The sequence below is a fragment of the Pteropus alecto genome, unplaced genomic scaffold, assembly GCF_000325575.1.
Source record: "Pteropus alecto unplaced genomic scaffold, ASM32557v1 scaffold6, whole genome shotgun sequence".
NCBI classification, from domain to species: domain Eukaryota; kingdom Metazoa; phylum Chordata; class Mammalia; order Chiroptera; family Pteropodidae; genus Pteropus; species Pteropus alecto.
Window position 1 is genome coordinate 963,470 of NW_006437738.1, and position 14,424 is coordinate 977,893.

At 46.6% G+C, this 14,424-nt stretch overlaps 1 pseudogene; it reads right to left on the reverse strand.

Annotated features, from left to right (window-relative positions):
• Positions 1–10,606: 10,606 nt before the first annotated feature.
• On the reverse strand, positions 10,607–10,725 carry LOC112482020 (annotated as a pseudogene).
• Positions 10,726–14,424: the final 3,699 nt, after the last annotated feature.

Below are 14,424 nucleotides of genomic sequence, written 5' to 3' on the forward strand. Positions count from 1 at the left end.
TCCCCTCCCAGAGCCTCCAGAGAGAGCTTGGCCTTGCTGACACCTTGATTTTGGCCCAGCGATACTGGTTTGGGACTTCTGGCCTCCAGAACTGTAAAGGAATAAAGTTTTATTGTTTTCAGCCACACATTGGTGGTAATTTTTTTTTTTTCCAGCAGCCTAGGAACCTATGACAGGGCTTGAGATACATTCCGCCTCCCCCCACCCATATTCTATCCAGTTGACCAACACCGTTTCCTGAAAAGATCATCCTTCTCTCCCTGCACTGAAGCGTCACTCTGTCACAGAGCAGGTGCGGGTTTGTTTCTGGACTCTATTCCCTGCCATTAGTCTGTTTGTCTGTTATCGTACCAACACCATCGTCCAACTTTCCATACTTAGAATAGTTCTCGGCATCTGGTACAGTAAGTTCTCTAGTTTTGTTCTTTGTATTTGTATTTTATATAAATGACTTTTCCTTTGCATCTCCATAAACATTTTAGAATCAGCTTATTAATTTCAGGGAAAAAACTTCTAGGATTTTAATTGAGACCACATTAAATTTGCAGAGTAATTTGAGAATTGGTATGCTTATAATATTGTCTTTGAGCCCATAAAAATGATATGTCCCTTGATTTATTTAGATTTTATTTAATTTCACACAAGAATGCTATTTAAAAATTTTTAATTGAGATAAAAGTCACATATCATAAAATTCACTCATTTTTTGATTTTTTTATAATTAAGACTATTTTCCCTAGCTTTATTGAAATATAATAGACAATTAGTTCCTCATATTTACATTGTGCAATTCAATTAGTTTTTTTCAATTATAGTTGGCAAACAATAATATATTAGTTTCAATTACAGTTGGCATACAATAATACATATTGTATAGCATAGTGATTAGAGATCTGTATAACTCACAAAGTGATCACCCCACTAAATCTAGTAGCCCCTTCCCCTTACATATTTTTTACAACATTGTTGACTATTTTTCTTATGCTACACTTTATATCTCCATGACTATTTTATAACTATCCATTTGTACTTAATCCCTTTGCCCTTATTCACCATCCCCGCAACCCCACTTCCATCTAGTAGCCCTCAAAATAGTCTCTGTATCTATGAGTTTGTTTCCATTTTTGCTGTTGATGTCGATTGTATTCTTTAGATTCCACACGTATGTGAAATCATGTGGCATTTGTCTTTCTCTAGCTGACTCACTTCATTCAGCCCAGTACCCTCTGGGTCCATCAAGGCAACATCTTTCTCCATCCTCTTCCTTTTAGTCCATGTGTGTCTTTTAATCTGAAGTGAGTCTCTTGTAGGCAGCATATGTAGGGGTCTTGTTTTCTTATCCATTCAGCCACTCTATCTTTTGGTTGGAGCACTTAATTCTTTTCCATTTGAAGTACTTGTTGATAGGAATGTAGTTATTACCATTCTTTTTTCATATTTTTGATATATGTTTTTTTCCTCTTAAATAAGTCCCTTCGACGATTCCTGTTATGCTGGCTTGGTGTTGATGAATTCCTTTAGCTTATTTTTGTCTGGGAAGCTCTTTATCTGTCCTTCAACTCTAAATAAAGTATTTAAAGAATACTGGATAAAGTATTCTTGGTGGTAGATCCCGCGTTTTCATCACTTTGAATATTTTGTGCCAAGCCCTCCTGTCCTGCACAGTTTCTTTTGAGAAATCGGCTGGCAGTTTTCTGGGTGCTCCCTTGTAGGTAACTGGTTTTCTCTTGCTGCTTTTAAGATTCTCTCTCTGTATTTAACCTTTGGCATTTTAATTATGTGTCTTTGTGTGGGCCTCTTTGAGTTCATCTTTCTTGGGACACTCTGAGCTTCCTGGGGTTGTATGTCTGTTTCCTTCACCAGGTGAGGGAAGTTTTCCATCATTATTTCTTCAAATGTATTTTCAACTTCTTTTTCTCTCTCTTCAGGTACCCCTTAATTTTGTTCCATAGGGTCCTTAAATTATTATATTCTTGGTTACTTTTTTCCTGCCGTTCTGATTGTGTGTCCTTGGCTTCCCCATCCTCTACATTGGTGGCTCGATCCTCTTCTTCATCCGTTCTGTTGATTTCCTCTAATATACTCTTCATGTCAGATAATGTATTCTTTATTTCTGACTGGTTCCCTTTTATAATTTCCATTTCTATTTTTATGTTTTATCTCCTTGTTAAAGTTCTCACTTCCCATAATTTCACTGAGCATCTTTATAACCAGTGTTTTGAACTCTGCGTCTGGTAGATGGCTTGACTCCATTATTCCTGGATCTCTGTTCTGTTCTTTGTCTTCCCGTTTTGGCTGCCTTTCTGTGTCTATTTCCATGTACTAATCAAAGCTCCTAAGTCTCCCGGTCATATTAGCATGGATTTGTGTAGTAGGTGTCCAGGGGTACAGTCCTGAGAGGGGTTCAGCTGCAGGCCAAGTGTAGCCCCAGCTTGTGCCCCTCCAGAGGCACCTGTTAAGATTCAGCAAGCAATCCCCAGATCCTGTGCTTATAGTTGCCTTAAGAAGTCATGCCAGAAACTGAGGCTAGCTGCCACCAGTGTGGGTCTTGGAGCTGCTCAGCAGGTGGCACAGGACTCGCAGAGGACGCAACTGGATGAGGCTTGGGTGGGGCCAAAATTCACTCGTTTAAAGTGTACAATTTAGTGTTTTTTTAAAAAAATTTTTTTTAGTATATTAGCAAAGCTATACAGTCATCCCCATTACCTAGTTCCAGAATATTTTTATCACCCTCAAAAGAAACCCCCTATCCATTAGTAGTCTTTCCCCTACTCCCCGCTCCCTCCAACCCCCGGCAACCACCAATCTGCTTTCTGTCTCTGCATTTGCCTGTGCTGGACTTTTCATACAGATGGAATCATACAACATATGGCCTTTCCTGTCTGGCTTTTTCAAGGTTCACCTATGCAGTAGCACGTATCAGTACTTCTTTTTTATGGCTGAATAATATTCTGTTGTATGGAAATACACGTTTTGTTTGTCCATGCATCAGTTGATGGACATTTGGGTTTTTTCCACTTTTGGGCTTTTATGAATAGTGCCGCTATGAATGTCATGTGTAAGTTTTTGTGTGGGCATTTATTTTCAATTCTCTTGGTTATTGTATACCCAGGAGTGAAATTGCTGGGTCAGATGGTAACTCTATCTTTAACTTTTTTTGAGAAACTGCTAAACTGTTTTTCAAAGCGGCTGCACCGTTTTACATTGCCACCAGCAATGTGAGAGGGTTCAAGTTTCTCCGCATCCTGGCTCACACTTATTGTTTGTCATTTTAATTACAGGCATCCTAGTGGGCGTGAAGTGGGATCTCATTGTGGTTTCTATTTGCATTTTCCTAATGACTGCTATACAATAATGTTTTGTAGTTTTCGGTGTAGAGGACTTGCCCACCTTTTGTTCAATTTATTCCCAGGAAGTCGATGTTTTTGATACTCTTAGAGATGGCTTCATTTTTAAAAATAGATTTTATGTTCTTGTGCAGTTTTAGGTTCACAGGAAAATTGAGTGGAAAGTACAGAGAGTTCCCATACGTCCCCTGCCTCCATACACGCACGGCTTCCCCCACTGTCAACATCTTTTTATTTCAATTAGTGAAACTACATTGATACATGATCACCCAACATTCATAGTTTACATCACTCTTGGTGTTGTGCGTTCTGTGGGTTTTGACAAATGTGTAATAACATGTATCCATCATTATGGTACCATTCAGAATAGTCTCACTGCCCTAAAAATCCTCTGTGCTCTACTTATTCATCTCTACTTCCTCCTAATCTCTGGTGACCTTTGATCTTTTTACTGTCTCTCTAGGTTTGCCTTTTCCAGAATGCCATAAAGTTGGAATCATATAGGATGTAGCCTTTTCATGTTGGCTTCTTTCACTTAGTAATATAGATGAGGTTATTCCATGTCTCATCATGGGTCGAGTCTTTTTGGCACTGAGTAATATTCCACTGTGTGGATGTTAATACAGTTTGTTTACCTGTTCACCTATTGAAGGACATCTTGGTTGTTTCCATGTTTTGGCAATCATGAATAAAGCTGCTATAAACATCCCTGTGCAGGTTTTTGTGTGAACTTAGGTTTTTAAATCACTTGGGTAAATACTAAGGAGTGTGATTGCTGGGTCATATGGTAAGAGTGTGTTTAATTTTGTAAGAAACTGCCAAATTTTCTTTCAAAGTGGCCATACTATTTTTTCATTCCCACCAGCAATGAATGAGCATTTCTGTCACTCCACATCCTCGTCAGTATTTGGTGTCATCAGCGTTTTGGATTTTGGCTATTTTAATAGGTACAAGTATTATCTCATTGTCCCCCCCCCGCCCCATTTCAATCCCCCCACACAACATCCATGACCTATGGATGTTGCCATTTCCCTTTTAAGAATTGGCTCTCTGAGTGTAGGGTGTCTCCCCCGACATGGGGCCTGGCACATCTGGGGTGTGGTCCGTGGCTTCACCTGGGGCGCGAACCCAGGACCTTCTGTGTGTAAAGCAGACGTGCTAACCTCTACACTATGGAGCCACCCCATCTCCTTGTGGTTTTAATTTACAATTCTCTAATGACATACGACATTGAACATCTTTTTATATATTTATTTGCCATCTGTACGTTTTCTTTGGAGGTGTCTATTCAGATCTTTTGCTCCTTTTTATAGGGAGGTTGTTCGTTTTCTTATTGTTGAGTTTTAAAGTTTTGCATGTTTTGGATAACAGTCCTTTATTGGATATGACTTTTGGAATATTTTTTCCCAGTCTGTGGCTTGTCCTCCCATTTTCTTGACAGCATCTTTTGCAGAGCACAGGTTTTAAATTTTAATGAAGTCCAGCTTATCGATTATTTCTCTCCCGGATTGTCCCTTTGGTATTGTATCTAAAAAGTCATCACCAAACCTAAGGCCGTCTCGATTCTCTCCTATGTTATCTTCTAGGAGCTTAATGGTTTTAGTTTTAAAATGTCGTTTAATATTTGTGGCCAGTGGATAGAAATATAGTTGATTTTGTATATTGATCCCATCTCTAGTGACTTTGCTAAACTGAGGTAAATTTGTTGAGAGATGTGGGTTAAAGTCTCCTGCGATGACTACAGATTTGCCTGTCCCTTCTCTTAGCTTTATTAAGTTTTGCCTGTGTTTTGAAGCTCTTCTGTTGATGCATACACAGTTGGGATTATGACATCTTCCTTTTTGAAACATCCCTTTTATTTCTAGATTGTTTCTTACCTTAAAGTCTACTCGGTAACATTGGGACAGTTACGGTAGAGGTTTTCAGTTCTTGTTTGTGTGGGATATTTCTTTCTATCCTTTTGTCTTCAGCCTTTCTGTGTTCTTATATTTAAAACATGTCTCTTGTAAATAGCTTATAGTTAGGTTTGTAATCGTTATCCGGCTCGATAATCTTTTACTTAGAATATTTGGAGTAATAAAAAACAAAAACCCACGTTTCAATTTAATCAGCATGAATTGGGTCTTTGAAAGATGAATTAGTTGGTTTACACTTTCCCCACTTCCCTTCCGACCCACCTCCCAGTCACTATTGTTCCTACTATTTTTGCTTCGTTCGAGTTTATAACATTTAAATTGTTTTTTTTTTTTGCCATCATTTCTTCACTTGCTTAGTTTTACTTCTCCATGTCAGTGGACTCGTTACTCACCTCAGTCTTTTTCCCTCAGCTCCTCCCCTTCTGAGTTTGTTTTGTTTAGAGGCGTCTCTTAGTTGGTTGCTTGTCATTATCAAGTTGCTTTTCTAGAAGGGCTCACATACGCTTTAGGTGATTACTTTGAACTTAACAATATGAAATCACCTTCATAAAGATATAAACCCACAAAATAAAGCAAAACCAAATAAAACGACAGCAAGATGCTCCTGCGGACTCCCCATCCTATTTAGTGTTTGCTTTCGTTCCATTTCTCCTTGGATCTGTCTTAGAAACGGTGGCTTTTATTTAGTGAGATTTCATTCAAAACACTGGTTTCCACTTCACTTCCAATAGATCGGCTAAAATTCGACTGGCCCCATGAGGTGTTGGCGAGGGAGGGGCGCCGGTGGGAGGGTAACATGGCACACGCATACGGCAAGTCTACGTGGCCGATAGGCGGAGGCTGAACGTACGCCGACCCTGCGACCCAGCAAGCCCACTCTTGGGGATGAGTCCAACACATATGCTTACCAGACGACGTGTGTGTGACTGTTCGTAGCCTCCAAACAGGAACTAGCCAAATGCCCACTAGGCAGTATAGCCATATGATGGAATATTATTCAGTAATGAGAACGGACAATCCACAAGAACACGTGGAGGAATCTCACCGACATGCGGTGAATGAAAGTCCCCAGAGACGAAAGAGCACGCACTGTATGATTCCATTTATGTGAAAAACAGAAACAGGTGAAACCAACCCGTGATGATGGCAGACAGGAGAACAGCTGCCTGCAGGAGGTGCTGGCTGGGTGCTGGAAGCATTCCGCATCTTGACCTGGGCGGCGGTCTCCGAATGTTCCATAGGTGAAAATCCATGAGCTCCCGCTGAGGGTCTGTGCACCTAACCATGTTTTACACTTAAGAAAAAAGTTTTTAAAAAAGTTTGAGGCTTAAGTCACCTTCACCCAGGATTTGGAGACTGAATCTGCCATGCACAGGCAGAGCAGGCTCTGATCTAGCTCCGGTCACCCACTGTGACAGAAAGAATTTTCTAAAAATGTCCTGCATGGTATTTTCCACTCCCTGCATGCTCTCCCAGAACTTTGCCGGTCCTCCATCAAGAGGTACCGTCTATGCCCTGTCATCTTCTCCTCAATCTGGGTGAGATTGTACCTGCTTTGACCGCAGGGTATGACAGAGGTGACACTGGCTGACCGCCAAGGCCAGGTTGTAAAGGGCGATGGCTTCCTCTGGTTTTCTTTTGACATATGTCTTTGAAACCACCATGTAGGAAGCTGGCTGTCCTGGTGCCAACATGCAGTGAGACCACAGAAAGATAGGTGTCTGAGGAGCCTCAGTTGTCCAGCCTCTAGCGCCCCTTTGAGCTGTGCCTACGATACCATGCGAGCAGAGAAGAGCTACCTAACTGCACATTCACAAGCTACACTGATGGTGGTGGTTGTTTTACGCCACTGTGTCCTGGGGTGGATCGACATGCACCGATAGGTGACTGGAGCACCTGGTAACTATTCCCCAGGGCTTCCTGCAGGCTCTCTCTACCTCAGCCAGGCTGGCTGCACCCGGGTCCACTCTGTTCCCTAAGGCAGGAAGGGGCTCCCCTGTCTGTGGTGCAGGAATCCATCCCCTTCCTCCAGGAAGGCTTTCCGTTTACAGAGTTGGGCAGTGTTTAAAAGCAAGCCGATGATGGGGGAGGCCCTGCAGGTACAGCGGTGGGAGGTATACGAGAAATCTCTGTATCTTTCCCTCAATTTAACTGTGATCCTAAAACTGCCCTAAAATAAAAGGTCTATTAAAAAACAACAACAAAAAAAGCAAGCTGACTCCAAAACCAGACTGAGTCTGGGTCCGAATTCCACATCTCTTACTTCCCAACTGGATGCCCATGGGCAAGCTACTTAACCCAGAGCCTCAGTTTCCCCATCCATAAAATGGGGTCATAATAGTGGCTACTTCCCAAGGCTGGTGTGAGGATTAAAGGGATTTGTCTATGGAAAACACTCAGAATGACCCCAGCACACAACAAGCATTCTGCAGTGTTGGCAATTATTATTATTGCCCCAGACCCTGAGATCCTGTCATCTCTGAGCTCTGGGAGTTACTCAGTGTGTGAGACGCATTGGAAACTTAAATATGTATTATCATTCATTTGTTCTACCCAGATCTCTGGAGTACCAGCTGTGTGCCAGGCACTGGGCTAGTCTCCAGAGGTATGGCAATAAAGTAGGTGGGTGCCATCTTTGCCCTTGGGGGCTTACATTCTGTTGGGGATGGAAGTAGACAAATGCATCAAAGATTTGACAGGTTGTCATGAGAGCCTCAAAGGGCAAAAATAAGGTGGAGACAGAAAAGTAGTTGGAGGACAGGGAAACTTCTCTGGGGAGGAGACGTCTCAGCAGAAACTCGAAGAGGAGGACGGGGGAGCCAGTCTCCAGGAAAGGGGAGGGGAAAGCATTTCAGACGGAGGAGGAGAGACTAGTGCTGAGGTTCCTGCGGGGTCCCGGGGTGTCGGGACTTAGGCAGGATGAGGGGGAGGTGGCGCAGGCTGCGAAGCGGGCAGAATCGAGCAGTCTTCCCAGTAGATAGAGCCCTGGTGGATTGCAACAGCCAACGCTATGCTGGACACTTATCACGTGCAGGGCACTTTATGTGAAAGACCTCGTTCCATCCTTGCAACAGCCCAATCCCATAGGGACTAGTATCCCTCGCATTTTACAGGGAAGGAGACCGAGGCACTGAGAGAGGGGTTCGAATGCAGACAGTCTGGCTCCAGAGCCTGTGCCAGGCTGCAGGTTCATTTCATTTAGGCCACCCCCACTGCGCGGGTGGGGACGACGAGGCCCAGGAAGGAGGTTCCAGCTCCATGAAGCCCAGTCACAAATCAGGGATTTGGACCTGGTTTCCTTTTCTTCCTGGAGGCTGCTCATTCTCTCAAGAGCGAGCTGAAGTCACCAGGTTCCTGGTTGGCACAGAGCGGCTTTGCCTGTGGCCTCGGCTTCCTCACTTGAACCTGGGACAGTAACAGGCCTGCCCCTGGGGTTGCGTGCGATGGAATGAGCTCAGCGCTCAGCATGAAGTTGGAGTTCCTTCGGTGACTGCCAGTGGGGTGATTATTCACTGGCCTGTGGGCAGGACCCGCCCACTGCCCTCGTCTCCTCCCCTGGTGGGAGGGTCTGAGTCATGGGGACTACGGTGAGACGGACTGATGGCTGGGAACGGTGCAAGTTCCAGCAAGTGAGAGGAATGAGGGGCCCTTTGGGAGCATAACATGAGATTTCCCACCCCTGGGCTTTTGCTCTGGCAGCTCCTGCTGCCCGGGCCGCCCTTCCCTCTCTTGCCCTTCCCTCTCCCGCCCTTCCCTCTCTCGCCTCTCCCTCAGCTTTAGTTTTTGATATCCCTGGGCAAGGTTGGGGCTCTTCTTACCGCTTTCGGCCCAGGGCAGGTGTGTGTGGGGGACCTGGTTTCATCTTCCCCCTGCCTAGCTCAGCTCATACAGGGCTGGGCAGGGCCCCCGTCTCCCATGCTTAGCCCAGCACCGATGGTCTCGGCCCTATGGCTGCACACGTTCTAGCTGTTTTCTCACCTGAAAAATGAGGCGGCGAGAAAACAGCTAGAACATGTCACAGGAGGACCTACCTTGGGAGGTCGGTTAGATTTAAGGAACTAATTCTGGGAAACGCTTGTACACAGTATGTCCTGAATATGATGCACTCTTAAAACTGTTTGCTATTGTTGTCATCGAATGCCAGCTCTGTGCCCAGCACTTTGCATAAAGTCATTCATTTAACCACATACAACAGCTATTGTCTCCGCTTCTCACTCCCACTCAGGGTCACGATTTCATTGAAGGAACAGGACTGGGATTTGAACCATGGTCTACGTGATCCCACGGTTGGTCCCAGCAGGCAACAGAGGAAGGCAAGCAAGCCAGCAAGCCAGTGGGGCCCCAGTGACTCAGAGCAGGCAGGTCCCCCAGCCCGCCCTGTCCTACTGACTCAGCCAGGATGATTCCTCAGGCCTTCTTCTGGAATGTGGGGCTCTAGGCAGCATTCTCAGGTGGTCACCTCCACCGGGATGCCCTCCCTAGAGAGCTGGCAGGCAGCTCGAGCTCCCACAGAGGCCTTTGGCAGTGTCCTGTGTCCCTTGAGGGTTTCCATCTTCTCTCGGGAGGAGGGTCGGTGGCTTGCCCAGATGGACATCTCCCTCTGATGATGGAGTGGTGTAGAGGGGGAAACTGAGGCACAGAGAGGACCAGTGATATGGCCAGGTGGCACAGCCACAGTGAGAAGGGCGGTGCAGAGAAGTCCAGCTTCAACCCCAGCCCTTTACCCGTCTTCTCCTGGCTCTTCTCAACGCTCATCCCAGCCTGGAACCCCTAGCCAGGGATCCCCCTGCCTCGCTCAGCTCCCAGCCCCATGCTGAGCCCAAAGACAGGCAGGCACAACTCTCTCTGTAACTGATCCCAACAGGGATGAGGATGAGTCACTATTTCTACTCCCGGCCCCGCCTTCCCCATACCAAGGCTGTTGGGGGTAGCCGTGGGGGAAAAGGAAGGTAAGAACAGAGCCATCCCCACTTCCTCTGGCCACTGCAGAGTTCCCAGCATCATGTGATCCCGGAGGACCGCTCCTGCAGGCCATTCCCAGGGCTCACTCAGGCCACTGCAGCCTTGGGTCTTAGTTTCTCCAATTTCTGTCAAATGGTAGTATTTTTTTCCAGTTTTATGGAGATATATTGACATATAACATTATATTAGTTTAAGGTATACAACATCATGATTTATGTATCTATTGTGAAATGATGACCCCAATAAGTTTAGTTGACATCTATCGCTTCACATTGTTACAAACTGTTTTTATTTATTTATTTATATTTTTTAGATGAGGCGACCCTTGGTTGACCTCACAGATTGCAAGGACCTTGTCAGCTTACAATCCCTTATTTGTTATGCCTACAGCACCTGGTCTTTCTAGGGGGTCTCCCATCCAAGTGCTAACCAGGCCCGCCCCTGCTTAACTTCCAAGATCAGACAGGATCGGGCTTGTTCAGGGTGGCATGGCCATAGACACAAACTGTTTTTTTTTCTTGTAAGGAGAACTCTTAGGATCTACTCTCTTAGAAACTTTCAAATAGACGATGCAGTATTGTTACCTACAGTCACCATGCTGCACATCACAGCCCCAGAACTCACTAATCTTGCAACTGGAAGTTTGTGTCTTTTGACCCACTTTGTCCATTTTCCACACCCTTGGCAGCCACCAATCTGTTCTCTGTTTCTGAGTCTTTTTTTTTTTTTTTAAGATTCCACACATAAGTGGGATCATACAGTATTTGTCTTTCTGTCTGACTTATTTCACTTAGCATAATGCCCTCCGGTCTCATCCGTGTTATCACAAACGGCAGGATTTCCTTCTTCTTCTTTTTTTTTTTTTTTTTTATGACTGATGTAAAATAGTAGTCACAAAGACCCTTCCAGCCCAGACTCCTGGGACTGGTTACAACAGACTCCCCAGGCTCCTTCCATCTCAGGGAGGGGACCTACTCCATTGAGGTACCTTAAGGAGACATGGAGCAGTGGGGAGGGAGACAAAGTGCCATCAGTCTGCAGGCCGGGGCGGGGGGCCCAGGTTCTCCACATACCCACATTTACAGTCTGGCAGAAGAGGTAAATCAAAGCTCCAATTCCTGGGATGTGATCAGAGGCTGCTAAAGAAGAAGAGAGAGGGTGCTGGAGCCTGGGGCATCCTTGAAGCGTGAATGAAAAAGTCGATCCCTGTCTCTGTGGGCTTTGTGGCTGGTGTAAGGAAGACGATAATAATACAGTATTACGAATGAAACATGGGAAAACCAAAGCCTTGACAATGACCTGCATGGCCTTCCGCTTTGTACCCCGTTTCCTTCTCCGGCCTCCTCTTCTTTCCTATGCCATTCCTCATGCTCACTGTTCTTGGAACATTCTGGCCCACTCCTGCTGACCAGGGACATTTCTGTTCTTGGAGTGGAAGCAGCAATGAAGAGGTAAAGAAAGCAAGAAATGGGAAATGTCTGCTGGAGTCAAGTGCCGAGAAGAAAATAGCACAGAGGGGTTTGAGCAGGTGCATGGGAACCATGCAGGGGGGGCTCTCCCTGTGTGGATGCTCACGTCGCAAAGGAGGTGCCATCTGATGTGAGACCCGAAGAGCTAGGAGGAGCCTCAATGCTAAGAACTGAGGGACAAGAATTTTAGGCAGAGGGAACAGGCTGGACGAAGGCCCTGAGGTAGAAAAGCTGACCAGTTTCAGGAAGAGATTGAGGCCAGTGAGCGGAACAATGGGAGAAGAGTTTGGAGCAGCCGGCGTTTGTATTTTATTCCACTTACGTGGGAAACCTTTGGAGGGTTTTAAACAGGAGAGGAAACTGTGCTGTTTTTAAAGTGATCCCACTGGCTACAGAGGGGACTGTAACCCAGAGCCCTGTGGGTGAGCGGGGGTGAGGCTTGGACCATCGGGGTCAGAGGTGGTGGGTCGTGGACTGGTTTGGGACCTGGGGATGTGTTTTGCTATGAAGCAGAAAGAGGACTGGTGTCCCTACGCCCATGTCACAGCTCAGAGGCCGTCTCTGCATAGGGAGACTAGTATGCCTATTTTACAGATGCAGAAATTGTGATGGGAAGGCATTTATCCAAAGGAGACATAACTGAAGTTAAATGTAGATCCCTAGGGCACTTTCTCTGCTTCTAGACAGTCTCCCTCTCAAGGTGTGGCTGAGATTACTCAGCACCTGGTGTTTGCAGACAAGGAAATTGAGGCTCCAAAGAATAGCACTCCTGGCAGTGAGCCTGGGACAGAACCCGGGGCTCCTGGCACAGGGTCTAGACCTCCCGTCTCCCCGCCGTGGTCCCTGCCTTCCTGGTGTGGCTGTAGAGAGAAGATAAACAGGGCAGAACTCACAAGAGAACAATAATAGAGGTGATGCTTAATTGCACATTTCCACCCTCAGTGCTGTGGATGCCCAGGGACTGGAGGCGGATGAGGAGGCTCTGCTTTGAGGGGAAGCGGGTCCATCCCCACCTGCCTCCCACCTGGCTTGATGCCCACTGTGGGCGAGTGTGAATGTGTGTAACTGGGCATGTGAACAAACGTGAGCATGGTGCCCACGGGAACTGCGGCTTCTTCAAGAGTGTCAGGCACCCAGGGGTACTCAACAACTCCTGCTTGGATCCAATGACCCCTTGCTTCTCTGTCCACTTATCTACAGGCCCCTCGGTTTCTATGCCTTCTCTCAGAGCCTTGCTTAGGCTTCTTGATGAGAAAATAATTAACCACAGACACATTTTGCAAGACTTGCATCTCGTTCTCCTGGCCAAGTTAAAATATTCACAACGTGCAGGGCTGCTGGTGGGAGGAGTGCAAGAGGCCAAGGGCACCCTGGGTGACGGAGAGGAAGGGGTGTGTTTGGAGGGAGCCTGGGCACAGAGCTTGGGAGAGGAGAAAGGTGGGGGGCGGGGCTCTGGCCTTGTCCCACTGTGGCCTCACCATGTGAATCTGGGCAATTTCCTTGCCCTGTTGGGTCTCTGCTTCTTCCTCTGTGAATTGAAGAATTTGCACTAGAATTCAGCACTTCTAAAGCATTTCCCCCGGATGTAAACAGGTGATCCTCAAAACAAAAACAAAGTGAAAATAATTAATTATTATTAATGGTTAATTAAGTTTGGGAAATGACACCAGGATATAGAAAGTCAAAACAGTTTCCTTAATGCAGGAGTTTTCAGAGCCTTTAGTCTTTGAAAACTTATCTTTGGGGACAAATAACACATGCACATGGCATTTAATCCTGATGGTATGGAAGGCATTTGGGGAGCTCACGGTTCTTTCCCCTGCCCGTTCTGCCCTTCCCATATCTGCTCTCAGCAGGCACCATTAGCAATTTCCAGTGCACAGAGAGATAGTAACAGCAGCAGATGTGGGTATAGACTTCCTCATAGTAAGTGACCGTGAGTTTCCCAAGGGGGGAGTACCCACGCAGCATTTTTCAGACTTACTCGACTTTGACCATGGACCCACTCCTAAGCATTTCTGAGTCCAGCCTCTGGAGGAATATTCTTTGGGAAATGTGGGGTCCCTGGTCCCCATGTTCTCTGATGAGACTTTATGAAGATGAGGAGTTAGAGGTCTGAGAGTTCAGACTCCCTTCTCTGAGGTAGCCTTTGCTGTCCACAGGCGGTTGCCGGGAAGCTTGAGGGAAGATGCCAGAGCTGGCAGTCTATTTGGGAACACTGAGGCCCAAAAGGGCAAGCATTTGCCCAGGTCAGGAGCGGGTCAGAGGGCCGGGCAGGATCGGGATCTACTGCTCCCACTCAGTGCTCCCACGCAGAGTGCCCCAGTGGCCTCACAGCTGAGCAGGGCCATAGAAGTGCTTTGGACATGGGAGAGCCCTGGAGGAGAGACCTGTGGGTGTTCTCCGAAGCGTGGGAGTCTTCACCTCACACTTCAAGGTCATTTCCAGGGAAATGGAGCAGGCAGGGTTGTGACCGGGTGTGTGACATATGCACAGGGTGAGTGCGATGTGTAGGTTGTGTGGGACCACTGTGCTGTGGGAGCTCTAGGTGTGATGCCGTGTGCTGGTGTGTCACTGTGTGCTGGAGTGACCTGAGCGTCCTGCCGAGGTTCGCGCCAGGTAGGAGCTGGAGCCTCGCGGGGTGGGTGGGGGGCGTGCTGTGGGCGTGGGGAGCGGCGCCGGGAGACCGGGAAGGTGTGTCGCGGCGTGCGGGAGAGTGTGAGCGTGCGT